Raw genomic sequence first — 8,436 nt, 5'->3', positions numbered from 1 at the left:
TGCTGGCCAGACACGGTCTGTGGCAGTTTGCTGTGAACCAAGAGCACAGGTTTTACTGCTCAGACTTCACTGGATCCGGTTGTTCTTTCAGGGCCCTTTCTCTGCCGGGTTCCCTGTCTGCAGTGCAGGGAGTGCACTGTCGTGGGGTTTTAGCTACAGAAGCCCACCACGGCCACCTGCGTGCTAGGCCCACCCGCACCCACTCATCCACTGAAATGCACTTGTGCCTGGGTGTTCATCAGAGCACGTGTGTTCATAGTAGCAGGAAAGATGCTTCGAAGAACAATGAAGACGTATCCATTGCTTTAGAACTTTACTCCAATTTTGTAGCCTTTGAAGGATTTTTATTTTCATTTTCATAGGATTGATTTAGATTACCCTAAATTTCCGTTTTACATTTAAGCTTGCTAGCATTAACCCAGTAATATTTGGGATCTAATATTTGTACTGGGTTGTTTCAAACTGGTTTCATGGGAAGTGGAAAGATTTGCCGTTAGAAAAACCCAAGTGGTGAAGCACTGCCAGTACGAAACAATTTTTAAAATGGGTTTTTTTAGACTTGAGTCACACAGTGATTGAGTGCGAGCTGCTTTGCTTGAGGCTCTGTGTGTGTGTGTGTGTGTGTGTGTGTGTGACAGAGAGAGAGAGAGAGAGAGACAGATAGAAAAAGAGAGAGAGACAGAGACAGAGACAGAGACAGAGACAGAGACAGAGACAGAGACAGAGACAGAGACAGAGACAGAGACAGACAGAGGCAGGCAGGCAGGCAGGCAGGCAAGGCAGGCAAACAGACAATGCCAAAGACTTGGGCCCTGAGGTGAAAGGGAAGTTAGTAACCACCAATAACCACTAGAGGCCTCTCTTACGCCAGGTTTTATGGTTAACGTAACGAGGTTTTCCTAGTAGAGTTTGACTCTTGTAAATTAAGCTTAATTTGCGTTGTAGTTCTCAATAAATACTGTACCAGTATTCTTATTTCAGGGTATGTGTTATTATGTGCTCTAAAAGTTTTATTTAATTTAAATATCAGAACAGCTGATAATCCATTGGACTCAAAACAAAATTTGGACTCTTATCTAAATAAGCTTTGAGTAAAAATGTAATCAAAGGCTATTAGCAGATGAAATGATATGCTTTTTGGAAGTAAAAGCATATTTGTGTTTAAATTATTGCTGCTTTAGCATGTTTTATTTAGCTTTTGAAAGTAGTTTGTTTTATGATGGTAGACTTCAAGGCAAGTCCGTGACATGTGACATGTCAGAGATTATATATATTTCCTTCATGGTTAAAATAAGATTCTAATATCAAAGTCTATTTAAAATGAGTAAGGCATCCTTTAAGCTTACTGCGTGGGATAAGGTTGTTTTTCTTTAGGAGTAAAGAATATGTCTTATTTTAGTTTGGAATTGGTTTTGATGTAGTTTGCCCGCATAAAAAAAGCGGGCAGGATAATGTCCCCTTGTCCAGTTGCCTGACTTGCTGCTGTTCTCCTGGGTGAGAGTGCTGAGATCTTGGTTGTCCTGCTGGTGTGCTTGTCTTTGTCCTGACCACAGCTAGTTAACTGTACTGACTGGAGCAAGTTTTAGGTTCTTGGATGCCGTGTGCTGGCATGTGACTGACATTTATTGTCGTGCTTGGTGGCTTTCGGCTGATTTCTCAAATTCCACGAGGGCAAGGAGTTTTGTGTACAGTATTTTGAGTATTTTGTTCATTGCTAGGTCCTGGATGGTTTAAAGATACAGAATATAGGAGATGCCATATGCAGACTTCTTGAATAAGCTTGCTTTATTTTTAAAATAACCAGTGGTATTTAGTTTTTCAATGAAAGCAGGTAAAGAAGGAATTGGTAACTTCTGTAGGAAAAGGAGAACTGAGAAAAATATACCTGACACCTGGTGTATTTATGGCATCTTAATGAAAATTAAAATAATAACTATAGGTGCTGGCCTACTTTTGTATATTTTATATAATACATATTAATATATTTATATAGTGCATGTTAATATATTTATGTAATAGGACCTGGTAAGTTGTGAACAGAAAGGTTGTCTTGCGCACATCTTCCTGTGCCCGTCTTGTGAGTATCTCCTTTTGTGTCCTTGACAGGTCTTCTAATCACTTGTCAGTATTGTTACTTTTTAGGCTGGAAAACTCAGTATTGGAAAAGTGGAGTCACGTAGAGCTCGCGAAGGTCAGCATTGCCGTAACCCAGGTTTGAGGACTTGGGGCCTTTCATATTTTATTGCAGCAGGCAACTGTCCAAGCAGAGATGGAGCAAAATTTATAAATGTCATCTGGAGGTGATGGAGCCACTTAAAAGCATGGAAGGTACTGGCACTAGAAGAGCATTTCTTGGGAGGGGCTGTGCTTTCATTCCAGATCCGTTTTGCTCCGGACGTCTTGGCAGAGCCGTGTAGGTCTTGATTTCGTTCTTTCAGTTACACTATATGCTAAGAATTATTATTTGTTTTAACAAAGACAAGGAAATTAGATCTCAGAAAGATGACAGACGTCCTGAAGTCACTCAGCTAATAATCAGTAGCGGCGCTGAAGTTCAGTCTTAAGTCATAAATTCTCACACCCTGATACTGAGTTCAGCTGCCCCTCGGGAGAATATTTACCTTACAAATAAGTTAGTTCATGTTTTAAAAGGTGTCACTTGACAGTTTTTACTGATAAAATGTTTCTAAAATTTCAGCTTGCAACATATTTTATAATATGTCTAGGAAATTTCTTTCACATTCACTCAGTTGTATCGTATTTTAAAACATACATTTATGTGTGTGTGTGTGTGTGTGTGTGTGTGAGACCTTGTTAAATACTCTATATACATCATAAATTGTAGTAACTTTTTTTCATGTGGCGTTACTATTTTTTTCTACATGGATCTGGATAAAGAAAAGATTATAGAATTATAGTTTTCTATTACTGATCCTATTTATTATGTTTTTGAAGTGTTTCTTAATATACTGAAATTATTTGAGTTTGACTCAGTATTTTTATTTTGTTTAAACTGTTTGCTTTTGATATTCTAAATAGCAGTGAAGAATCCATTGCCTCATTTCAAAGTGAAAAACTTATGACGTGATAGCTCAGCGGCGTAAGTGCCCGCTTGGCAAGCGCAAGCTCCTGACTTCGTTCTCTAAAATCTCTACAGATTTTTTTTAGGTATAATGTGAGAAATAGGAACTTGTCGCTTCCTCTGCTTGTGTGACAGGCATTTGGCTTCCTCTGCCTCATTAGCCTTGTGCTAATCCAAAATTTTAGTCCTTATGCCATAATTGGTAACATTTTTCTTAACTTTTCCTATTATAATAATACCTCGGTTTCACAGTGTGTAAGTGTGAAATTTTAACCTAAATATTTATCAAAACTGTGGTCTACAAAGATTTTTCAACACAGCAGTTATTCTTTGATTTTTTATGTTATTGGGAATATGCTTATCAGTCATGAGTGATCAATAAGTCTAAATACGTTCACTCCCTGACATAATTTTCATTGCTTTTTCTTTCTAGAACTTGGTTGTCTCATTATTGTTTATACGTTCCTTTATGTTTGTCATACAATTCTTTAGTCAACTGTCATACATCTAAAATGTATTTTGTTTGTATTTTATTTTATCGTGTTTTATTGGAGACGAGTTCGTGCTGGGCCCTGCAGGCTAGCCATGGCTTCCCTGTATAAACCCAGCGTGGCCTTCTGTACACCGTTCTCCTACCTCAGCCCCCTTGCATATATTGTTAGTATTTTTGTATGTTTTGGTGATATTGAGATAGGATCATTGTTTGACTTTTTCTTTGACCATGTTATCTTTTCTTCTTATATGAACTTGGCAACATAAACAGTTTATTTATTTGTTTATTTATTTGTACTAGGAATCAAACTCACTACCTTGTGCTTGCCAGGCAGGTGATACAGCACTGAGCTATATTTCCAGCCCTTAAATGAGTGGAGTTTTTTGTTTTGTTTTGGTCCTGAGACTCAAACTCAGTACCTCGTGCTTGCCAGGCAGCTGCTGTGCCACTGAGCTATCTCCCTGGCCCAACAGTTATCCTTTACTGTGGCAGTTAAATTTCACAGTGCAGTGACGCTTAACTGTTCAAAGTAAGTGTTTCCCGCCTCGCGCCTCCCCCTCTACAAGGCCACTTTTAGCTACTTCTCCAGTTCGTTCTCCTGCCAGCCACCTCCTGTCTCTGAAGTCATACCTTGTAAAGTCCTGGATGTACCACGAAATGCTCACTGGAAATAACAAGGCCTTGGGGAAAATCAGACCACTGGTTGTGGAGCCCATTAAACAGCTGAACAACTTTGTAATGAGCGCAAGAAGGGGTGTGCAACTAGAGTCCGGAAGGAAGGATGGAGCCTGCTGAGTTATGGAGTTCAGGGCAAAATACATCAGAGTTGGGGAAAATCATGTAATAAACACTTGCAAAGCAGAGCAGATGGGCTGGCCTGAGCCCATGCGGAGTGCGTGACCCAGCATCTCACTGCGGCGCGAGTCAGCGGTGCGGTTGTGCTTTGCCTCCTTGTTTCCTAGCGGCATAAAACATTGGTGTGCTGGGGCGAGTTGTGTGGGTGCGGAAGGGCCAGGTCAAGACGCGATTCCTAGCTGTGCCAGGGGAAGGAAGGGACGCCTCGCCCAGCTCCCTCCTGTGGTTCGCTGATGCGCAGGGCTGCACTGGGTCACGTCTTTATCTTGCTATGACAGAGACTGGAAGATGTACGGTTTTCACGTTGTACCTTGAGGATGTAGGGTTACTTAGCTGAGGGTTGCTCACGTCAGTATCCTCTTTCCAAGAGCGCCCTCCTCCTTCCATTCCAGTTCCCAGCTTCCATTCTGTAAGCTGTTTATTTTTACATTGTCCAAACAGATCATATTACATTCTGTTCTCTAATCACAATTAAGTTATTGCATCTCCTTTGTGTGTGGGTGTGGCACTGAGGATTGTACCCCTGACCCTCACACTGCGCTATGGTCTTCAGTCCATTTTTAAGGGTTTTTTTTGAGACAAGGTTTCACTAAAAGACCAGGCTGGCCTTGCACCTGGACTCCTCCTGCCTCAGCCCCAGCTCCGCAGAGCTGGGGTTGGAGGCAGGCACCCCTGGGCACAGTTCGCGTCTCCCAGTCTTCCCTTGCAGTGGTTATAAAAATTAAAAGCCAGAAAACACTTTTGGTGTTATTAGGAAAGTGGTCATCTTCACCACCGAGATGATGTTAGGCGGGGTCAGACTTTGCTTAGTTCTTTCCTTTCTCCAGGCCCCGCCTCTCTGCTCCCTGGACCCTGATCTCAGATGTCCTTGGCACCTTAATCTGATGCTTCGCCTTTTCTTATATAGCCCTCGCTGCTCACGGCTGTGCTCCATTCAGAAGCCTCGTACTTGGCGTGTGCAAGATCTTTTTGGATTTTCGGTGTTTGTAATTGCCATTTATTTCCTATTTGCAAAACTGTGTAACACATCTTTAAAATATCTTCAAGATCACTCACACCGTTCTCTCTCAGAATCCACTTTATTTCTGCTTCGTTGGATTTCTCAGGCTTGAGCACTCTTCTCTGGCTCGCGTGCCTGCACAGACAGCCTCTGGCCTCTCCAGGCCTACGGCTGCGGGGTCAGAGGCTTCCTGCCACTGCGTCGGAAATGCGCCTGTCTCTAGTATTTGTATTTGGTTGGTATCTGGCTGAATAGAGAATTCGCGGTTCCCAGAAACTTTTCATGTTGTATTTTGAAGATAGTGTTTCACTATGACATATTCAGATAGAAAATGTTGACACCAGCTTCATTCGTATTCTTTAGTAAGTGCACTGTGTGTTTGCTTTTCTGGCTGCTGTGGTTCTGTGGTTTGGTTTGGTTTCATTTTGTTCTTGTGGGGTTCATTTTATACCGCAGTGCCACAGGTTTGAGTGTGAATGTGAGCATTGTTTGAGTGTGAATGTGGCTTTCACATTTGTAAGTTTCTCAAGTTTAAAAATGGTGGATAATTCAAGATAAGAGTGACTTTCCCCTGACACCTTTATATTATTTAAAAAATAATTGCATCCTTCCTCTTTTGTCTTTTCACAGTCTCTTGCTAATTGTTTTGTAGGCCATCTGGATGGGGTTTTCTGTTTATCTTATCCTCTTTATTCTAGTTTCGTATCATATTTTTGACACGAAGTGTTGTAAGTGGTTCCTCTAGTCTTTAAATTCTTAAAAATTTTAATTTTAGCAGTTTTTTCCCTTGCACTCCATTCTTTTTTTGCATTATGCTGTTGGGGTTTTGTTGTTGTTATATCTTTTTCAATTTCTGATGAACTGTTCTAGGCAGGTAAGTTAGGGTGAGACTCTCAACGAACCACTGTAGAAGACAGACGTGTACAACTTCGAGGGAGACAGGAGCCCTCTGTGGGCCAGACCTGATGACAGAAGGTGAATCAGATGCACCCGCGTGTGTCCCCTGAGAAGAGACATCAGAGACTGATGTTCTAAATAGGCCTCTCTGACCCAGGAAGCCAGGAAGAGCCACTAACCCAACTCTCTGCAAAAAAGCCCCTGTTCATTCATGCCTGCTTGCTAAGTGACTGGCTTCTCCATTTGATCCCGATTTAATCCATTTTACCTGATCAGTTATGCTTGTAATCTCATTGGTTGACCATAGTTTTGTCCCACTTTATGCCCATCTTAATGATTTTTCCCACCTAAGACCCACCTCGTGTCCTGTATGAACTCCCTAGAAAAAGCAGGGTCCTTGGCAGCTCACTCAGTCCCCTCCTGTCCCTCTCTCGGACAGAACCTTTCTTTCCCTCAATAAATATATTTTGCTCTTAATCTCTGTTGTTCCTAAAATTCATTCTTTGATGTTAGAGAACACAAGCTCATCCTGGACATCTGGCAGCTTGGGGGTTTCTTTCTCCTGTATCAAAACAAAGTAGGTTTTTAAAGTTGTGTTCTATAAATTATTTTTCCTTTCGTTGTGATTGGTGTTTTTTTCTGGATACCTGACAGTACAGAGGCCTAGTGAGGAAATACTGATCTATGAACATGAGTGAGCTCTTGGGGTGAGTGAAAGGGAGATCTCTCTGTAGGCGGGCCAGGCACCTCCCATGTGCGCCCTCCTTGTGCAGTCTTAAGTCTCGGACACGGATGCTCACAGCGTATGAACATCTCTACAGGAAATTTGGATACTTTTATCAGAAGCTAGCTTTATCTGGATCATCTCTGAGGTCACGTTTTATTTGGAAGAAATTGCGCAGTTTGTGCAGCTGTTCTCTTTAATTCTGTGGTCTCCATTCTCAAGTTTTTAAAATTAAGTTTGCCTTTAACAGATATTTAAAATGTGAAGATTGTGCACACTTCAGGGACAGCATCGTCCTTCATGCTTAAACCCACCGAGTTGGTCCTCTCTGGGGAGCTGAGCCTCCTCTTCCCCTATATCCCTGTCGAACTGGGCTGCTGGGACTCTCTCTGCTTTTTGTTTTGTATTTTCAACTCAGAGTCCTGAGAGAATCATTCCATTCCCTTCTTTGTCTGGTAGTCACCCTCTCTCCCCAACTTTGTTTTTGCTGTTATGGTTTTTTTTTTTCTCTTTTGCATTCACTTCCTGCCTTGGGAGAGAAGGGAGACAAAAGCATACATTCAGTCCGTCATCTTGAGCTGGAAGGCTTCTGTACTGTGTTTTCTCATTTTATAACAGGATGGGTGATTGTGCCTGTTGGTCACTGGAGTGCTTACCTGTCACAGTCTTGTTTATTCCAATAGCTTGTGCCTTGATTTTCCTAGTTGATCAAAATGATGTGCAAGAAAAGCAAGGGTATCTTTTCTAAACCATATACTTATTTAATTTGCTTTTTTATCTAAAACCACTGAACATGGCATATGATGGACTTGACAGCAGATGTGAACTTAGCATTTATGCAACTCCTTGGGCTGGAGAGATAGCTCAGTGGGCTAAGCAGCTGCCTGGCAAGCACAGGATCCTGAGTTCAATCCCTGGTATGGCATGCAGTGTGGCCCTGGAACCCCGGGGCATGGTGGGGGATGCCTGTAATCCCTGCGCTATGGAGACTAAGACAGGAGGATCGCCACAAGTGCAAGCTGCATAGCGAGACCCTGTAGCAAGTAAATAAATAAATAAAATTTTTTAGAAAGGAAAAAAAAAAGGATTTCTGAAACCCAATCTTGAACTGATTGAATTATTAAATAGAAAATAGGTAGCATCAAGGTAATAACTCTATCTAAGCTCTGCACCAAAGCTCAGAAGACAGTGGTATACAAAATGACAAAGAGAAGGAACAAAATACAGTCTCAGGCCCCGAGTCCACCCAGTACAAATGCACAAGACACTAGCACTGAGGAAACTGGAAATCACACACCAGATAGCTCTGAAATAATAGCGTTGACAGTAAAGAATCAACTGCAGAAAGGCATAGAAGAAATCAGATCAGAAATAATTTCGGAACT

At 41.7% G+C, this 8,436-nt stretch overlaps 1 protein-coding gene and 1 pseudogene across 2 annotated transcripts in view; one reads left to right on the top strand and one right to left on the bottom strand.

Annotated features, from left to right (window-relative positions):
• Bckdhb (branched chain keto acid dehydrogenase E1 subunit beta) overlaps positions 1 to 8,436 on the top strand; it is a 210,217-nt gene that overhangs the window by 80,224 nt on the left and 121,557 nt on the right. The gene's annotated exons all lie outside the window — the stretch shown is intronic.
• LOC105741755 overlaps positions 6,824 to 8,436 on the bottom strand; it is a 27,133-nt pseudogene continuing 25,520 nt past the window's right edge.

This window comes from Octodon degus, unplaced genomic scaffold (assembly GCF_000260255.1).
Source record: "Octodon degus isolate 3935 unplaced genomic scaffold, OctDeg1.0 scaffold00022, whole genome shotgun sequence".
NCBI lineage: Eukaryota > Metazoa > Chordata > Mammalia > Rodentia > Octodontidae > Octodon > Octodon degus.
This window is presented reverse-complemented; position numbering and strand designations above follow the sequence as displayed.